The sequence below is a fragment of the Bubalus bubalis genome, chromosome 4 (assembly GCF_019923935.1).
Source record: "Bubalus bubalis isolate 160015118507 breed Murrah chromosome 4, NDDB_SH_1, whole genome shotgun sequence".
In the NCBI taxonomy this organism is placed as follows: domain Eukaryota; kingdom Metazoa; phylum Chordata; class Mammalia; order Artiodactyla; family Bovidae; genus Bubalus; species Bubalus bubalis.
The window spans coordinates 94,116,230-94,137,139 of record NC_059160.1 but is presented as its reverse complement, the minus strand read 5'-3'; the positions used below and the strand labels follow the sequence as shown (position 1 = coordinate 94,137,139).

Sequence of the window (20,910 nt, the reverse complement as noted above, 5' to 3'; positions counted from 1 at the left end):
TCTTGGTTTAATCTCAGGCAACTCTTGATCAGTTGTCCTAATAAAAATGAAGTGAACAATGAACATTTTTTATTATTAAAAAATTTTTTTCTCTGTGTTGTGCAGCTTGCAGGATATTAGTTGTGGGTTGAACCTGGGCCCATGGCAGTGAAAACACTGAGTCCTAACCACTGGACTGCCAGGAAACTCTGCCCAAATTTTTAAATTTGGTTTGCCCAAGGAGTTACATCTTAGCAATTATGATTTATGTAAGCAATCCCATTTGAAAGAGTTTGCAATGCTGATTTGGGAATGACTGGAATAGGGCAGCCAAGATGCGTGTTGACAGGAAAGGAAAAGTCATGTTAGGTTTTTTAATTTCTCTAAAGATAGTTGGCATGCCAATGTTTAATAGTTGACTCTTTGTACTCACATTCTTTTTTTTTTAATTTATTTCTTTTTAATTGGAGGATAATTGTTTTATAATAGTCTGTTGGTTTCTGCCATATATCAACATGAATCAACCATAAATATACATATGCCCTGTTCCTCTTGAACCTCCCTCCCACCTCCCACCCCAAATACCCACATTCCGGACTACATGATTTATGGAAATTTCTTTAATGTTCCTAGCTTTTATTTGTCATAGTCATCATCAGATGTAGATATATCTCAGGGTTGTTTCTCTCTTCTTTTATATAAACTGGTTTATGCCTTATTCTGGTAGAGTATTAAACTGTCTATAAAGCTCCCTAAATTAATCACCCAGTAGTTTAAACATAGTAAACATGTGAATTGTCTCAGTTAATTGGCCCAAGAAATTGTGTTCATCCACACCACCATATTTCTTTTCTCTCCTCCCACTTTCCCTGTCACTCTGAGCTAATATCAGAAGCAAGAAACATTTGTTCTTGAAAAATGCTGAATTCATATCCAGAATTAGAGCAAGATCTTAAATAGGAATTTAAGAGGGACTTCCCTGGCAGTCCAGTGGCTAAGACTCCGTCCTCCTAACGCCAGGGCCTGGGTTCCATCCCTGGTCAGGGAACTAGATCCCACATGCCGAGTTTACATGCCACAACTAAAGATCTCACATGCTGCAACTAAAAAACCCTGCATACCACAACTGAGATCCAGCAAAGCCAAATAAATACATATTTTTTTTAAAAAATAGGAATTTAAGAAATATCTCACTGACTTGGAGGATTAACAGATGACGTATGGATCAATGACTTCTGAGGTGACCACCTTGTGTTCAGGGAGCAGAAGGAAAATCCAGAGACAGGAGACCCTCTTCCTATAGATGGAGTCCAGTCCCATCGGGGAAATGGGATGGCACTCATGACACAGAGGCCAAGGCAAAGAAAGACAAAGACAGACCAGGAGGCACTTTATTGAGCTGCAGAGATAAGTGCTGAAAAGATGGAAAGAAATGAAAGAGAAAAATCACGATCAGGACTAAAGATTAACATGAAGGGATAGCTTTTTTGGCAAGAGGCTTGAAATGACCTCTAAAAATGGTTCGCCATTCACTTGACTCAGGAAACCCCACAAAATCATGCAAATCACGAGGTTCATATCTTTGTGTTCACTCTAAGAATACTCATGGAAGTGCCCAGGCCATTAAGGGTATGTGTATCTGAAAAGCCACCAAGTACCTGAAGGATGTCCCTTTACAGAGCTGTGAGTGCCACTCTGTCATTACGATAGTGGAGTTGGGAGGTGGGCCCAGGTCAAACAGTGGGGCCAGATGCAGGGTCAGTGGCCCAAAAAGAGTGTTGAATTTTTACTGCACGTGCTCAGAATGCAGAGAGTAATGCCGAACTTAAGGACTTAGATGTAGATTCTCTGGTTATTGAGCAAATTCAGATAAACAAACTCCCAAGATATGGCACTCATGGTCGGATCAACCCATTCATGAGCTCTCCCTGCCACACTGAGATGGTTGTTACTGAAAAATAACACACTGTTCCTAAACCAGAAGACGGGGTTGCACAGAAGAAAAAGATACCCCAGAAGAAACCAAAGAAACAAAAACTTCTGGGAATAAATGCCATAAGAAAATAAAGTTAAAAAAAGAGAGAGAGAGAAATGTGAACGGATATACACAAGATGCCATGCATATGTCTCTATGTATGTTTTGCAAAAGGCATCTGAAAAGGGTGGTGAAAAGCAGTGGACCTAGATCTGTCCAGAGAAGCAAGGAAAGGACCTCTAGTCTGGGAAAGAAGGTAAGAGGGTAAAAGACAGGGAGGTGTGATGAAAATTAAGTCACCAGCCTTCTGTTCTCCCAGTTGGTTCAGACCCACACCCACTGGTGGGCAGGCCAGTAGCTTCTTGCCAGGCTATTTGGCCCATGAAATACATCTTCAGGGTCCAGAGAATGAAACAGAGTGATCTTGCTTACATACAGCTTTGAGCCTCTACTGAGGAACACTCAGAGTTAAGTCCACCCTAACATGAAAAGATGGGCACTGGGAGAGCACCGTCTTCTACACCATAATGGGCTTCAAATCTCTGAATAGTTATTGTTTGTGGAGCCACAGGCAGCCGTTCTTCATTCTTTCTGGGGAAATAAAAACCACAAGGAAGTAGAATGAAACTATAGAAGCAAGGATTGAGTTAGACAGAGGAAACATTTCCTGAGTGAAGCAACCCCCGTCTTGGTAGTGTTTAGGGCAGGCTTTCTGATGCTCACCCATCAGGATGACTTAGATGCCAGTTAGTTGAACTTGTTGGAAAATAGTGCTAAATGCAATGTTTCATTGCAGAGCTCAAATATTTCCTCATCTGTAAGATGGGCAAAATCATATTATTTCACAGAGATGGCATGGGAGAAAATGCATAGTCCCACAAGAGGCTCCTAGTAGGTAGTGTGTGTGTGTGTGTGTGCGCGCGCGCGTGGGACAGAGAGAGAAAAATCATTTCCTCAGTAAATATTGACACTTTTCTTTGCCCCCGCCTCAGTTTTCTTAACTATAAAATGAGTACGGACTGCATCCTTTAGAGGCTTAGTGTGACTATCAAAGCGGTCCAATAGATGGGAAATATTTAGATACTGTAAACACACAAAGATATATGTTATCATTAGAAGCTCTGTGAAAGTATTTTATCATTACTGTTCTATCAATATATCGCAGTGGTAAAGAATTCTCCTGCCGATGCAGGAGATGCACAAGAAGCAGGTTCAATCCCTGGCTCAGGAAGATCTGCGGGAGTAGGAAATGGCAACCCACTCCAGTATTTTTTCCTGGAAAATTCCATAGGCAGAAGAGTCTGGTGGACTATAGTCCAGGGGGTCGCAAAGAGTCAGACGTGGCTGAGCACATGTGCACTGTCTGTTATCACAGGTCAGTGTTTTTGTTTCACAAATATAGGCTATAACTCTTGCCCCTGGCTCAGAACAACACCCTTACACTGCTAAAAAAAAAAAGCCAAAATAATCTTAAAAGCTCAAACTTCCCTGACTTCAAATCAGTTCTAGCACAGGAGAAGAAAGAGAATAAGAAAGCTCGTAAGTCAGTCAGGACTGAGTTCAAATCCCAATACCACTATTATTTAATATCTTTGAACCTTGCTTTTCTTGTTCACAAAATGGAGGTAAGTATGATCTCCCATTTGGACCGTTTTAAGGTTTTAATGAAATAAAATATATGCAAGGCCTGGCCTATCGAGGATGGTCTTTGAGTGTTAGTTCCCCTCACACAAGACACATTGCATCTTATTACTGGTCAGGGTTCTGCGTGGAGACAGGAGCATGAACACATTGAAGTCTACCAATTTAAGATTTGGAGCCATGTGTGAAGGGCAGGGAGAATCACAGAGAACCTCTAAACCAGGACTGCAGCGCCTTGACAGAAGGACCATCGTTTCCCTAATCCGTTCTTTCTTTTTTGTAACCTTCTCCAATAGAAATTCCTCATTTTTCCCTGTAGGCTAATGCGCCACTTTAAATAGTTTTCAGCCTCAAAGTAGCCTCCGGGTCCTGCTTTGTCCAGGAGAAGAGGGCAAGGAGACTGATGATTAAGAGAAGATGCTTCCACCCAGGGCTTGCCCAGCTCATTTCGAAAATTGGTCCAATATACATCCATGATAGTTTCCAAAGCACTTCTGCTCCTGACAAAAAGGGACCGTGTTTCCACATCCCTCACCTTGCTAGGGGAGAAGGAAGGAGCCTGGAGGGGAAGCTGAGGTCTGCAGATACATTCGTGCACCTTTGCAGGTACACACATTAGACAACGTGTCTGAGCGGATATGTGTTAGCGGAGGGGAAGGTGGCATAATCTGAAAGTGGGGAGGCTTGCTATTTGGGTGAATGTATGACTAGTGAGTGCATACACTGGGTTACTGCTGAAGCGTAGTGGTGTCTACAGGTGCCAATGTCTAGCATGGCATAGGTGCTACAGACAGGCGTGTGTATTATGTATGTTGGTGTTTGTGGCAGAGAAATATGATCACAGAAAGTCACATGCAGATAGAGCTCAATTATCAAATTAAAGTGGAAAAACGAAGCCATATATATATGGCTGAACTGAATTTGTCAGACAATTTGGGCAAAAAGCTCACTTTTCTATTCTCAATCTGTTTCTCAGTGCAGTCTTCAGACTAAACCATTAAAATATAAACATTATGAGGGCAGGAATTTTGACCATCTTATCATTTTATAAACTTTTATAAAATGTGTTTGACCATTTTATCTGATGTATCCTCAGCACCTAGAACAAAGAGTGCTTGGCACAAGGTAGACGTGAGATAAATATCGAATGCCTGTGTGCTTGCTAAGTCACTTCAGTCGTGTCTGACTCTGTGACCCCACGGATGGTAGCCCGCCAGGCTCCTCTGTCCATGGAATTCTCCAGGCAAGAATGCTAGAGCAGGTTGCCATGGCCTCCTCCAGGGGATCTTCCTGACCCAGGGATCGAACCCGCATCTCTTACGTCTCCTTCTTTGACAGGCAGGTTTTTGTTTTGTTTTTTTTTTTACCACTAGCACCACCTGGGAAGCCCAAATATTGAAATAAATGTCTTATAAATGAAAGAAAGTGGAGTTGCTCAGTCATGTCCAATTCTTTGCAACCCCATGGACTGTAGCCTACCAGGCTCCTCAGTCCATGGAATTTTCCAGGCAAGAGTACTGGAGTGGGTTGCCATTTCCTTCTCCAGGGGATCTTCCCGACTCAGGGATTGAACCCAAGTCTCCCTCATTGCAGGCAGAAGCTTTACCATCTGAGCCACCAGGGAAGCACTTATAAATGAATAAGTGATTTATTTGAACTCCCAGGCCCATTCTGGCTTGGCCAATTAATAGAGGAACTGGGATGATGGCAAAGAAAGACTAGGGACCTGCTGGACACTGATACTTGAGGAAGAGGAAGCATATGAAGAACGAAGCTGGAAGAATTCATCCAAGCAGTCTCCTCAGGTGGACGGGGACGTAAAACAGAGAGCTGTTAACATTCTATGGGAGAAGTTATTCCTGAGTATTTGTTCTCTAACATTTTATGAGGATCTACTGTGTGGAGGATTCAGTATGTGGTGGGGTGATTATAATGATGAGCAAGCTGTGATCTTGAGGTGTGTATTTTGGTGAAGACAATAAAATGGGCATGGGCCTTGCTGCTGCTGCTGCTAAGTGGCTTCAGTCGTGCCCGACTCTGTGCGACCCCATAGATGGCAGCCCACCAGGCTCCTCTGTCCCCAGGATTCTCCAGGCAAGAATACTGGAGTGGGTTGCCATTTCCTTTTTCAGGCATGGGCCTTAGTGATGTTAAATCGCTTCAGTCATGTCTGACTCTGTGCAACCCTATGGACTGTAGCCCCTTGGGTTCCTCTGTCCATGGAATTCTCCAGGCAAGAACACTGGAGTGGGTTGCCATGCCCTCCTCCAGCGGATCTTCCCCACCCAGGGATCGAATCCATGTCTCCTACATCTCCTGCAGTACAGGTGGATTATTTACTGCTGAGCCACCAGGGAAGCCTATAGGCCTAAGTAAAGGTTTGTATAAAGTGCTCTGGGAGCAGACGGGATGGTGGAGGAGCTAGGTTTTGAAGCCTGAGTTCTTTCTCACTTGCTCAGTGCAGAAGGGGACAGGGATTTCCAAGCAGAATAGGGCAAAGCCCCTGATGTTCGTGGGAACAGGAAGAGGTGGGGCTTATTGTGCACAGGGGCAATGACACAGAGCATGCACAAGGAATCCAGGCTTGTAGGTACAAAGATTTCTTAGAGATGTTGTCCTAAAGCAGATAATCCATAAAGCAAAAACCTAATGACACAGGTACTGTATCCTGACTGCACGTGTAGCATGGATTTCATGTTCTGTGCTTAGTTGCTCAGTGGTGTCCAACTCTTTTCAACCCCGTGGAATGTAAGCCCACCAGGCTCTGCTGTCCATGGGTATGCTCCAGGCAAGAATACTGGAGTGGGTTGCCATGCCCTCCTCCAGGGGGTCTTCCTGACCCAGGGATCAACTCCAGGTCTCCCACATTGCAGGTGGATTCTTTACCATCTGAGCCACCAGGGAAGCCCAAGACTACTGCAGTGGGTAGCCTATTCCTTCTTCAGGGGAACTTCCTGACCCAGGAATCAAACTGGGGTCTCCTGCACTGCAGGTGAATTCTTTAGCAACTGAGCTACCCGGGGAAGCCCATTGATTTCATACTTGTGGTCAACAGCAAGAAAAGGGCAATGTGTGGATAAGGATTAAGAAGTTACATGGAGATTTTTATGAGACAATATCATATGATAGCATTGTAAAATGCAAATTAAAAAAAGGGAAAACAGCTACTGAGAAGACTTTCTTCATAAATTCACTTAAGGAAACACAGCCCACATATAGAAAATGGCTCAAAAACACTTACAAAGCAACGTATAAATAGTGCAAATAAATACAACACAGATCGAGTCCCCTGGTGCTATGTAAACAGAATAAACAAGAAGCCAATATTGGATGAGGAGAACTAGGGAGTGCTTCCTGCAGGATGGAGATCTAATTATTGGCAGGCCTGGGATAAGGGTATGTTAAATAGAGTTACTTGCAAATGAATCAAGCCACATTCAGAAAACAGGCAGGGTGAGAAAATCATCAGAGCCCCCCTGGCTCACTCCCATCGCGGCTGTTTTCCTTCCTGCCACATTGAGCACATTACTCATTTGCTACTTTGAACAGTCTGTTTTCATTTCCTATGCTGGCAGACACCCCTGTCAGACGCCCCACTCGGTTTCTCACAGACAATTATGACTTTCAGATTTCCTGTGGCTCCAGGAGTAAGGGGGTCAGGTAGCCCTAGACAGCAAAGAGGCAATTATCTCGGTAATTTAGGTGTCAAACTACTTTACTTGAGTATCAAGCTCATCCCTCCAGTTTTCTGCTCCCCACAGCCTGGCAGCTGACTATCCTAAGACCAGCATATGCAGCACTGAGTCTTGGAAAGCCTAAAAATGTCCAATAAAATGCAGCTGTATGGACATCAGGCAGGACCTTTGGGCCCCTCAACCATCTTTTCCATCTGCCATGTGGTTTGACATACACAGCTATCTTTAAGTTGTTCAGTCGCTAAGTCGTGTCCATGGACGGTAGTACACCAGGCTTCCCTGTCCTTCACTGTCTCCTGGGGTTTGCTCAGGTTCATGTCCATTGAGTCAGTGATGCTATCTAACCATCTCATCCTTTGCCACCCCCTTCTTTTGCCTTCAATCTTTCCCAGCATCAGGATCTTTTCCAATGAGCTGGGTGTTTGCAGTAGGAGGCCAAAGTACTGGAGCTTCAGCTTCAGCATCAGTCCTTCCAGTGAATATTCAAGGTTGATTTCCTTTAGGATGGACTGGTTGGATTTCCTTGCAGTCCAAGGGACTCTCAAGAGTCTTCTCCGAGACCACAATTCGAAAGCATCAATTCTTCGATGCTCGTCTTCTTTATGGTCCAACTTGCACATCCGTATATGACTACTGGAAAATCTTTAAAAGCCTATGTTAATTTCCTGTAGATGGATGGGTGAAGATCAGCTTCTGGTTTTGTTAGGTTTGAAAATCAAGGTAGTCACTGACCTAGAAAAGGACTGTGAGTCTGAAAGGACTCTTCATGGTGATCTCTAAACTGAAAGACTGTTAGCCTAGACTTTTGTCAAAAAGTCTGCTGCTCTAGAGGTAGGTTTGAGAAGAGTTTAAAAGGAAAGGATTTGGTAATTTAAACAATGGTGGAGAGGGATAAGAAGAGGAAGGAGTCAATAAAGGTGACCAGGCTTCTGGTAGAGGCAACTGGATGCCCCCAACTGAAGGGGGGTCTACAAAAGATAGAGCAGTTTAGAGAAAGTAGATGAGTTCTACTTTTGAGCACATTAAATATGAGCTGCTTGGGGGACTTCCCTGGTGTTCCAGTGGCTAAGACTGTGCTTCCAAGGCAGAGGGCCTGGGACTGATCCATAGTGAGGGAACTAGATTCCACATGGCGCAGCTAAGGCCTGGTGCACCCAAATAAATAAATAAATAAATTGTTGTTGCCATCGTTTAGTTGCTAAGTGGTGTCTGACTATTTGTGACCCCATGGACTGCAGCATGTCAGGCTTCCTGGTCCTTCACTATCTCTCGGAGTTTGCTCAAATTCATGCCCTTTGAGTTGGTGATGCCATCCAACCATCTCATCCTCTGTCACTCCCTTCTGCCCTCAATCTTTCCCAATATCAGAGTCTTTTCTAATGAGTTGGCTCTTCCCATTAGGTGGCCAATTTGAATTTTGAAAAATATGAGCTACTTGGGAGTGGACAGTGGCTGGATACATCAGTCTGTTCTAGCCTTGCCTACTCTGTGTATTCTGTTTTATTTTATACTCATGTAGCCTTAACCTCCTACCATATTTCATATCCTCAGATGATATATGATGTCTAACATTTCTTTAGTATCCACCTGCCGAGAACCTCAGATGGGGTCCACTCACAATTGGGGCTAATATTTGTTGTTGATTAATGGGCTGGGGAAAAAATATTTGAAGGCTCTTCAAGAGAAACCTCCTCCCTCACAACTTGCTAATTTATTGGGGGCAGCATGTTTCTTTGGACCCAGTATAGACCAGTTTAGACCAATATAGCTTTGCTATTTCAGTCTGCTCTCTTTTTTTCCCTTTTTTGAAATAGTCCTGGTTGTATCTATTCACTAGGTTTTTAAGTTGTCAAACTATATTAAACTGAAGTTAGGGTAGATGATTTCCTAAGTCTGTCACCATGACTGCATTACTATTATTTTAGTCTATTACTTTATATCATAAAAATGGATCGGGAGACAAGCCCAGCTTGTCCCACCCCCATAGCAAATGTACACGTATCAAATAGTGCTAAGAAGTCACAGGGAGACGATCTGACCTGAGACCAGAGACTTTGGAGCCATCTATTTGTGGTAGAGACCCCTTATGCTCCCACATATGAAGCAGTAGAGTTAACTCTTCCCCCCATTTCCTCACTGCTAGGAAGAGTACTCCCTCCAGTTTGTGGAAATGTGGAGCTAATTTTTAAATTCTCCCTAATCTTTGCCTTATACAAACCATTACCAAACCACTCACATTCTTCCACCTTTTTCTCTCTCAGATTCTGCTCTTCTCTTTTGATTTCTTGGCTCTAGAAATCAGAGCCTGAGGTAGAAGTTTCTGTGATAACATTTTATTGAGGAGTACGATTCCAGGAAAGCAAGAGTGAAGGATGGGGAAAGCAAAGCAGAAAGAAGGAGCAAATCAAAAGGATTGTGCTGGGACTTCCTGGGTGGTCCAGTGGCTTGGAACTCTGTATTCCCAATGCAGAGGGCGCGGGTTCAATCTCTGGTCAGGGAACTAGATCCCACATGCTGCAACTAAAGATTCTGCGTGCCACAACTGAGGCCTGATACAGCCAATCAATACATTTAAAAAGTAAATGTTAAATAAAAGGATTGTATTATATAGCTTACCATTGCTTCTTGAAAAGTTGTTGCTTCACATGGTAAGTTGTCTTCAAATGAGCCATGTGAAGCAACTGTATCCCCAGTCTATCTAGGGGAAAGAAGGAATATGTTTAACTGCTAGCTCACATTATTAAATTTTTGTCCCTTGAGGTGTTAACTATCTCATGTATGTGAGTGTGTGTGTGTGTGTGTGTGTGTGTGTGTGTACGCTGTGCACAAGCCTCTTAAGCATCAATAGCAGCAGGGAAGCCCCAGGGTAGGGGACAAAAGACATAGAGCACGGGTGTAAGGTGGGCCAGTTTGGGCGTGTCTGCAAGTTATATGAGGGACCTTGTTCACTGGGACTGAACTCCCCGAACTCCCAGCAACAACAAACACCCCTGCCAGAGGCTGAATCTGGCATACTCCTTTATCATGTTTATAGTCCTAAACCTGGTCTAGAACCAAATTGGTTGTCTGGACTATCTCAACAGACTCCTAGCCATCTTTCACGTTTTCTTGTGTCTAGTCTTTCCCTTCTTTATTTTTTAAATTTGTATTGAAACATAGTTGAATTACAATGTTGTATTAGTTTCAGGTATACAGCAAAGTAATTCAGCTATACATATATATTTCTTTTCCAGACCCTTCTCCATTATAGGTTATTACAAGATACTGAACCCTGTGCTATACAGTGGGTCCTTGTTGATTATCTGCTTTATATACAGTAGTATATATATTTTAATCCCAAACTCCTAATTTATCCCTCCTCCCTCTATCCTCTTTGTCTTCTATGTCTGTGAGTCTATTTCTGTTTTGTAGGTAAGTTCATCTGTATTATTTTTTTTGTATTCCATGTAGAAGCAATATCATATGATATCTGTTTTTCTCTGACTGACTTCACTTAGTTGATTATCTCCAGGTCCATCCACATTGTTGCAAATGGCATTATTTCATTCTTTTTTTATGGCTGAGTAATATTCCCTCCTTTCAATTAATCAGTTACTGGCAAGAAATAAAAAATCCATAAAAATTATTTTAATAGGGTCTCCTTGTTATGCAGTAGCTACTATTGTTCATCACATCAAATAAAATCTCTTCAGTTGGGGCTTAATTCACCCCTTGTGCTGCTTCAGCCCTCTCCCTCCATCTAATGGCTTTCTAAATGGAATCTCTTCTCTGGTTCAAGTCCCCTGCCTCCTCTCTTTCGTATCTGACACACTCATGCAAAACCTTAGGACTTCATGCCAAAAATGCTCTTCTCCAGTAATATAAATTCCTCTCCTCATAAAAATAATGATAACTAAGATTTCTTAATGCTTACTATGTGCCAGGCATTGTGCTGAAGATTTTGCATATGTCATCTTCAGTCAACATTTTTAAAAGAACTTTTAAGGCAAGTAGTATAATTATCCACATTTTACAAAAGAGTTAACTGGTACTTGGAATGATTAGGCATTTTGCCCACGATTATATGGCTAATAAACTGCACAGTAATGACTTAAACTCTGGTTTGCCTAAACTCCACATAAAACTTCCTATTTGCAGGAAGACTTCCCTTGTTAACTCATCCCAGTAGTGACAGCTCTGTTGCTCTGTGACTGCTTAGCAGTTACAAATATAGTGTCATTATCTGCTTTGCCTCTTTTGAAACATTACCTTATTAAGTGTTCTTAAGTCTTTTATTGCTCTGTGTGTGTGTGTGTGTGTGTGCGTGTGTGTGTGTGTGTGTGAGAGAGAGAGAGAGAGCACTTTCCCAAACTAGACCTTAAACTGGGAAATCCCCAAAGTCAGAGACTGACTCCATGACTTTCTTGTTAATCATTTGGTTTATTCTTTTTTAAAATAATTTTTATTGGAGTATAGTTTTTTCCAAATTTTAAACTTTTTATTTTGTATGGGGGTATCGCCTTAAGAATTTGTGATAGTTTCAGGTGAATAGCAAAGGGACTCAGCCATACATATACATGTATCCACTCTCCCCACAGTCCCCCTCCCATCCAGGCTGGCACATAACCTTGGGTAGAGTTCCATGTGCGATACAGTAGGTCCTTGTTGAGTATCCATTTGTGAATATAGCAGTGTGTACATGCTGATTTACAGTGTTACGTTAGTTTCAGGTGTACAACAAAGTGAATCAATTATACATGTACATATATCCACTCTTTTTAAGGTTCTTTTCCCATATAGGCCATTACAGAGTATTGAGTAGAGTTCCCTGTGCTATACGGTAGATCCTTATTAGTTATCTATTCTATATATAGCAGTGTGTATATATCAATCCCAACCTCTCAATTGATCTCTTCCCCCTTACCTCTTAGTTTCGTTTGTACATCTGTAACTCTACTTCTGTTTTTTAGAAAAGTAAGTTTATACTTTTTAAAATTAATTTTTATTGAGATGTACTTGCTTTATAACATTGTATTAGTTTCTTACTGTACAGCAAAATGGATCGACTATACGCATCCATATATCCCCTCCCTTTTGGATTTCCTTTTCGTTCAGGTCACCACAGTACATTAAGTGGAGTTCCCTGTGCTGTATACATGTTCTCATTTTGTGCTTTTGTTCTCGGTCGTATCTGACTCTTTGCAATCCTATGGACTGTAGCCTGCCCGACTCCTCCATCCATGGGATTCTCCAGGCAAGAACACTGGAGTGGGTTGCCACTTCCTCCTCTAGGGGATCTTCCTGACCTGCGTCTCCTGCATTGCAAGCAGATTCTTTACTGCTGAGCCACTATTTTATATATTGCATCAGTAGTGTGTATGTGCATTTGTACTTTTATATCCCTGTCATCAGAGGGCAGAACTCTGCTCTTTGGCACTAGAAGCACAAGACTACTAGAATGCTTACAGAACACCATTCAGATGTGATTTTGTATAAAACAATGGTGTGGCCACACACAGGATAAGAATCCACTCCTAGATTCTCCTCCCTAAGACAAAATGAAGTCAAGGATGGCCCAGGGAAGAGATGCAGGACTGACTGTCGCCAATAGTGATCTTTATTTACAAAGATAAAATTTGGCTGGGTAAGGATACAATGAAAAATTTTAAGTCAAGAAGGATATGATTTACTATAATCATATTTACTAAATCATGAAGTAATGGGTCAAGGGGGCACATTTTAATACATAAAAGAACACCTGGGGATCTTGTTAAAATGTGGGTCTTGATTCAGTAGGTCCAACGCAGGGCTGACATTCTCCATTTCTTCCAAGGTCTGGGTAATGCCAATACTGTGGTCATGAGCCACACTCTGAGTAGCATATATCTAGACTTTGCAAGAGACTCCTGAAAATAAAGAAAAAAAACGTAACAACTCTAGTTGAATAATGTAAGGAAACTCAGATGTGAATGTACACTTCCCAGTATTCTGAAGTTGCATGTGTTGAGAGTTTATTCCTTCTTGTTGCTGAGAAGTATCTCATTGTGTGTATCCCACAACTTGTGATCCATTTACCAGATGATGGACTTTTGAGTTGTTTACAGTTTTAGCTCTATTATGAATAAGGCTGCTGTGAACAATTGGTGTTCAAGTCCTTGTGGAACATACATGGACTGTTAGGGATAAATCGGGGTTAGTTTAGCCTTGGTACTAAGGAAATTCCTTCTGGAATTTCCACTGATTACTCCAGGTGTTCAATGATGTCTAAGTGAATGGAATCTGAATGTTTCCCAGTCCTGTGTAAATTCTAAGAACTGTCCAACTTACACTTATCTGCTGTTGTTCTTTGCTCAGCATCATGGAGTTTTACCCTACCCAGGCACAGATTAGTATTAATCCAAAAAATTCCAGGAAGTTGTAGGCAGACTTCTGGAGCTCTTTCTCTACATAACTCCTCCTCTAAAGTCTTCTTACCCACCAATTCTAGCTGTCTCAGCTTCCCTGAACTCCAGTTCCTACCTCAACTTGGCGTGACCCCCATACTCTGCTTGATGCCTACTGTCTCTGCTGCTACTGTTTCCAAATTGCCTCCAGGCTGGAATCCAGGGTGATGATAGGGTTCACCTTGTTTGTTTTCCTCTCTCAGGTATCATAGTCCTGCATCACTTCTGGGCTCAGTATTTGAGAATATCTTTTCAGGTGCATTTTCTAGGTGTTTACAATGGGAAAATATGTTCCAAATCAGCTCTTTCCTTGTAAGCAGTCCTCTTACCTGGCTTCTTATTTTCTTTTACTCTCATTTTTCATATTCTGTAGTTTCACTGACACTAGTTAAGTATGGAGTTTCTTTATTTAACTTGCTTGGAACTCATTGGGCTTCTTAGCGACTAAACAGTTTTAGAAAATTCTGTAGGGTGATTAACTCTTCAAATATTGCCTCTGCTCTACTGTTTCTCTCCTTTTGTTTTGGGACTTTAATTAATATATGGCAGGTCTTCTCACTCTATCTTCCATATCACTCAACTCTCTTCTATATTTTCATATTTTTGTCTCTGTCTCTCTGTGCTGCATTCTGGACTTTTTCTGACTTATCTCTCAGTTTGCCAGTTCTCTCTTCAATTGGATGATCCAATCTGCTGTTAGTTTCATTCTACACTAAGTCCTGTATATGTGAACCTTCACGAATTTTCAAAGATGAGAATGTGTTCCGTCAATGTCAGATATGAGTAAAATTGCAGCTTCCCCTCTGTCTCCTATTGCTGATGATCCTTCAGGTCAAGCATCTCGCACTTCCTCTCCCTCCTCAAGTCAGACTCTTCTGGTCTGTTCATTCGATGCTAGCTGATCTGATAGAGTGCCTGAAGAACTATGGATGGAGGTTCGAGACATTGTACAGGAGGCGGTGATCAAAACCATCCCCAAGAAAAAGAAATGCAAAAAGGCAAAATGGTTGTCTGAGGAGGCCTTACAAATAGCTCAGAAAAGAAGAAAAGTGAAAGGCAGGGGACAAAAGGAAAGATATACCCATCTGAATGCAGGGTTCCAAAGAATAGCAAGGAGATATAAGAAAGCCTTCCTAAGTGAACAATGCAAAGAAATAAAGAAAAACAATAGAACAGGAAAGACTAGAGATCTCTTCAAGAAAATTAGAGATACCAAGGGAACATTTCATGCAAGGATGGGCACAATAAAGGACAGAAATGGTATGGACCTAACAGAAGCAGAAGATATTAAGAAGCGGTGGCAAGAATACACAGAAGAACTATACAAAAAAGATCTTCATGACCCAGATAACCATGATGGTGTGATCACTCACCTAGAGCCAAACATCTTGGAGTGTGAAGTTAAGTGGGCCTTAGAAAGTATCACTACGAACAAAGCTAGTGGAGGTGATGGAATTCCAGTTGAGCTATTTCAAATCCTGAAAGATGATGCTGTGAAAGTGCTGCACTCAATATGCCAGCAAATTTGGAAAACTCAGCAGTGGCCACAGGACTGGAAAAGGGCAGTTTTCATTCCAATCCCAAAGAAAGGCAATGCCAAAGAATGCTCAAACTACTGCACAATTGCACTCATCTCCCATGCTAGTAAAGTAATGCTCAAAATTCTCCAAGCCAGGCTTCAGCAATACATGAACCGTGAACTTCCAGATGTTCAAGCTGATTTTAGAAAAGGCAGAGGAACCAGAGATCAAATTGCCAACATCCGCTGGATCATGGAAAAAGCAAGAGAGTTCCAGAAAAACATCTATTTCTGCTTTATTGACTATGCCAAAGCCTTTGAGTGTGTGGATCACAATAAACTGTGGAAAATTCTGAAAGAGATGGGAATACCAGACCACCTGACCTGCCTCTTGAGAGACCTATATGCAGGTCAGGAAGCAACAGTTAGAACTGGACATGGAACAACAGACTGGTTCCAAATAGGAAAAGGAGTATGTCAAGGCTGTATATTATCACCCTGCTTATTTAACTTCTATGCAGAATACAGAAACGCTAGGCTGGAAGAAGCACAAGCTGGAATCAAGATTGCCGGGAGAAATATCAATAACCTCAGATATACAGATGACACCACCCTTATGGCAGAAAGTGAAGAGGAACTAAAAAGCCTCTTGATGAAAGTGAAAGAGGAGAGTGAAAAAGTTGGCTTAAAGCTCAACATTCAGAAAACTAAGACTGTGGCATCTGGTCCCATCACTTCATGGGAAATAGATGCGGAAACAGTGGAAACAGTATTTATTTTGGGGGGCTCCAAAATTAGTGCAGATGGTGATTGCAGCCATGAAATTAAAAGACGCTTACTCCTTGAAAGAAAGGTTATGACCAACCTAGATAGCGTATTCAAAAGCAGAGACATTACTTTGCCAAAAAAAGTCTGTCTAATCAAAGCTATGGTTTTTCCAGTGGTCAAGTATGGATGTGAGAGTTGGACTGTGAAGAAAGCTGAGCGCCGAAGAATTGATGCTTTTGAACTATGGTGTTGGAGAAGGCTCTTGAGAGTCCCTTGGACTGCAAGGAGATCCAACCAGTCCATTCTGAAGGAGATCAGTCCTGGGTGTTCTTTGGAAGGAATGATGCTAAAGCTGAAACTCCAATACTTTGGCCACCTCATGGGAAGAGTTGACTCATTGGAAAAGACTCTGATGCTGGGAGGGATTGGGGGCAGGAGGAAAAGGGCATGACAGAGGATGAGATGGCTGGATGGCATGACTGACTCAATGGACGTGAGTCCGAGTGAACTCCGGGAGATGGTGATGGACAAGGAGGCCTGGCGTGCTGCGATTCATGGGGTCGCAAAGAGTCGGACAAGACTGAGTGACTGAACTGAACTGGTGGTACAGTGGATAAGAATCTGCCTGCCAATGCAGGACACATGAGTTTGATCTCTAGCCCAGGAAGATTCCACACACCACAGAGCAACTAAACCTGTGAGCCACAACTATGGAGCTCACACACCACAACTACTGAAGCCGTTGCATCCAGAGCCCATGCTTCACAACTAGAGAAGTTACTGCAATGAAAAGCCGGAGCACTGCAACGAAGAGTGGGCTCCACCTGCAGCAACCAGAGAAAGCCTGTGTGGAGCAACGAAGACCCAGTGCAACCAAAAATAAAAATAAATAAAAAGTTTTCTTTATTTTTTGTGTTTGTTTCTTATGTATTATTTGTGTGAAAAGTATTATAAACCTATTACGCACAGTATTATATAGCCAATTGTGTTAGTTGAATACCTAGGCTAACTTTGTTGGACTTATGAAAAAATTGGACTTTCGAATGCACTCTCAGAACAAAACTCATTTGTATGTAGGGTACTTACTGTACTTAATTCTGTTTCAAGTCCACTAGGTCACTTTTCATATTTTCCCTGTAACTGTTTTCTGACTTGTCTTGTATTCCTGAGAATTTCAGCGTCTGAAGTCGTCATGAATCTGTTTCTGTTGTCTGGTTATTGCTGATTCTCTTTTATGGTGCCTTCCCTCCCTTGTGCTTGCTTATTCATTGCCTTTGAAGAATAACTTGTGGACAGTTTTGAAGGTTAGGATTAACGTGTTTTCACCGAGGGAGGATTTGCGTTTTACCTTTGCCAGATGCCTAGGGAAATACTTGTTTGGCATTATTGTAAAATTCAAGGTTTGAGGTTTTCTTTGATTACCTAGGTAATGTAAATTTGGCTACAAATCTGGCTTGCTCAGAATTTCCCCCCTGCTGTGTTCAGCACCAGGGACACTTTCTTGCAGTCCTTCAGGAGGTAGAAGAAAAATTAGGTGTACTTCTGTTTCACCCTTACCCTAAGGATGTAACCCTTTGATTCTTCAGTATGTTATAGGAAAGGTTTCCTATCAGACTCCCCGCGTTAGCCAATCCTGAGTTTTAACTTCTGAGACCAGAGTTGAGTTTGCCTTTATCAGCAAATACCTTCTGGTCAAAACTTGCCTCTTTATTCCACTTACCACTTTGAATTTTCACCTTTCATTAAATTTGGCCTGATATTTCCTTACTATCTTGTCAGCTTTTTGACACTTTTAAGATGTTTTAAATATTTCATCTAGCATTTTTAGTTGTTTTCAGCAGGAAATTTGATTCAAATAACCTAGCCTGTCATGTTTCCAGAAACTGAAGTGGTTTTTGTTTTGTTTTGTTTGTTTTAACAGATTTCATTCAATAGCCTCTATAAGCAATTCAAAGTAGCATTGATTCTATTTTTATCTGGGGGGGAGGGAGTGTTGTTGGTTGTTTTTTCTGGCAGATGTGTCTTCCCAAAACAAGAACATAATTTCTCAAATTCAAGAAATTAAAAACATATTCTACAATATGAGACTTTATTTTATGAGGATTCATATATAAACCACCTTCTTTTCTGGGAACTTATTTTGGGAGGATACAACTTCACCTTATATTTAGGCCAAAATGGTATATAAAGAGTTTTTAATAATACCCAGCATAGAGTAGGTATTTCATAAATATTCATCTCCCCCCAACTCCTTTAGGTCTTCAGGGATCCCCTTTAAAAATATCTAAGTGGTCCAGTTATTTAAACTAATGTCGGTCTGTCTCTGCTTAGGGTAAGTGACATGGTCAGTGTGACATTTTCTGGGCCTCTTCTAGTCAACAGTAGTAATCACGTGGATTACACACACACACAGCCACATAACCTTATAAATGACTGGGTTTTATGCCCTTTTATTTTACAGGGATTGTTATGAAGCATAACAGCCAATATAACATAGAAGAAATTTGAGTTCCATTTAGAAAATGAAGATTTTTTTTTAGCTCCAGATAAGAACTAGTCTTCTTTATTTACTCACATAGGACTTGGGGGTTTCTAAGAAAGAAATGAGTAAGAACTACATGTAGTCTTTTTTAGTGACTCCAGTGGAGGTGGGCCCATCTTCCTGAGGTAGAATAAGCATATTTCTAGGATACAGGGTCACTGTACAAAGGATGTAAGACTTAGGCCATAGCCACTTCCCTACCCTCTAAAACATATCACAGGTATTTCTGTATACAAGATTGCCCTCCCTGGTCCTTGCTACAAATTCCCAATCATTACCACCAGCATTACTAACACACTAAAATGGCATTTTCAAACCCCTACTAGTTAGGTATCTCTCTTGCTCCTTTTTTTTTTTTTTTTTCTGGCTAAAATAGAAACTCATTTCTTAGTTCTGGAGGCTAGAAGTCCAAGATCAAGGTGTTGGCAGGTTTAACTTCTTTTGTGGCCTCTGTCCTTGGCTTGCAGGTGGCCATCTTCTCCTTGGTCCTTACATGGTTCTTCCTCTGTGAGTTCCAATCATGTCTCTGAATTTATGTTTCTTTTATTCTCTGATTTCCCTGCTTGTAGAGTTCTGTCAATAATTTTGGAGGAGACCAAGAAAGAAAGGAAAACACAAATTCATAATATTTAAAGTGGTTTCAGAGATGACCTAATGCAACACTTCCCTGTCCAAACAGTTGACTGAAAGGCCAGAGAGGTTATGAGTTGCCCAGAGTTACAGACCCACACGAGAAGCCCGGGGTCGGTTCTTGACTTCTGTGTTATTCTACACCCCTGTAATACTCCGCTACTGGTCCCCTGTCTGCTCCTCAGGACTTGTTTCATCTGGACTTCATATTAAAGACAATAAACTGAAAGACAATATTGTCTTCGTATTAAAGACAGTAAAGACAAGCACAGATCTTGAGGCCAGCTGAATGAAGTTCCTCACGTTGCTGAGAGAGGGAATCAGAAGGACTGGGAGCACAGATGTGCTTAGGAAAGGCAATTGACAGGGAGAGGGAGAGAAAATGGAACAGGGCCTTAAAGTCACGGAAAGGCAGGAATGATGAGACATGGAAAGGCATCCCAGACAGAGAAAACTCCATCTGAGGCCTCAGTCCAAAGAAAGGATAAGATATATTGGGGTGGGCCACACGACAAAGTGACAGAAATGTGGACCACCGGCTCAGGTCGACAGTGCTCAGGAAATGGGGCAACATTCAAATAATGTTCCTCTTCCTCTTCTGGTACAAGGAAGACAGACATGAAACTAAACTAACATTTGAGAAGCTTTATAAAAGAATTGAGAACTTTCAGCTGAAGACACCTGGATCTCCCTTTTTGGGTGCGGGAGCGGGGGTGGGCAGGGTACGCCAGGCGATCTTACGGGATCTTAATTCCCCAACCAGGAATGGAACCCAGGCCCCCAGCAGTGGAAGTGCCAGCTCCTAGCCACTGGACTGCCAGGGAATTCCCTGGATCTCCCTTTTCACAGTGACAAGTATGGGTTAGAATTGCCAAAGGAAATTGAAATTAGACAGCAAAGGCAAAGAGCTGTGCACGTTCAACCAGAAGATGCTGAAAACTGAGGAAATCTTGAAACAAGGTCTAGAGGAGACAGCCTTCAGTGTGGGATGAGTTAAATTCAGTCCTGCCTAGAGGCAGAGGGAGGGTAGAAATGTCCTGTCATAGAGTCTGAAAGTCTGGATCAAGGCCGATTCATTCACTGGAACAAAGCATCTCATTATGGAGAGAGGTGGAGAACAGCAGGAAAAATCCCCAACCTATTTGCCTGGGGCTTCAAAGCAGTGTAGATGCTTTCTGGCTTGATCAATTTTAGGCTCTGATTATAACAAAAAAATTTTCAGCTAAATCAAAGTGAAAGAACACCCCATGATGCTATCAGGAGATTGAATCTCATTTACCGGGGATTTAACAACAGGGAATAACTTGCAACAATTTAGGCACCATTGGGAATGGAAACAGAAAGAGGGATAAGATTATCGCTTGGTTTGGGGATATAGGAGGCAGCTCTGAGGCCCTGGAGCTTGTCAGGGAGCGTTGGTTCAGTGAGGGTCCTCCTAGCCTGGTGGCTGTGCAGGAACCCGCTTCTGGGAACCCGCCGTGAAGGCTGGGTGTGTCCGAGCGTGTGCTGAATTCTTGGCTTCAATTACAGACTAGCAGGCGGCTGAAGTCTGTCATTGCCGATGTCATCACATTTACAAGATTCATAGGTCCCCTCTCCAATAAGACCCAAGAACCAGGGCCTCTCCACACCTGCAGCCATGGCCCATCGCAGCACGCCGTGTGAAGAGGTGGGGAGTAGATGTGAGGATCTGTCTGGTGCATTCATGTAGTCCCAACAGGGCGATGAGGAAATGGGAC

General features: G+C 42.2%; 1 pseudogene; it reads left to right on the top strand.

Annotated features, from left to right (window-relative positions):
• The first annotated feature begins 1,496 nt into the window (after positions 1-1,496).
• LOC123465717 lies at positions 1,497-20,653 on the top strand (annotated as a pseudogene).
• Positions 20,654-20,910: the final 257 nt, after the last annotated feature.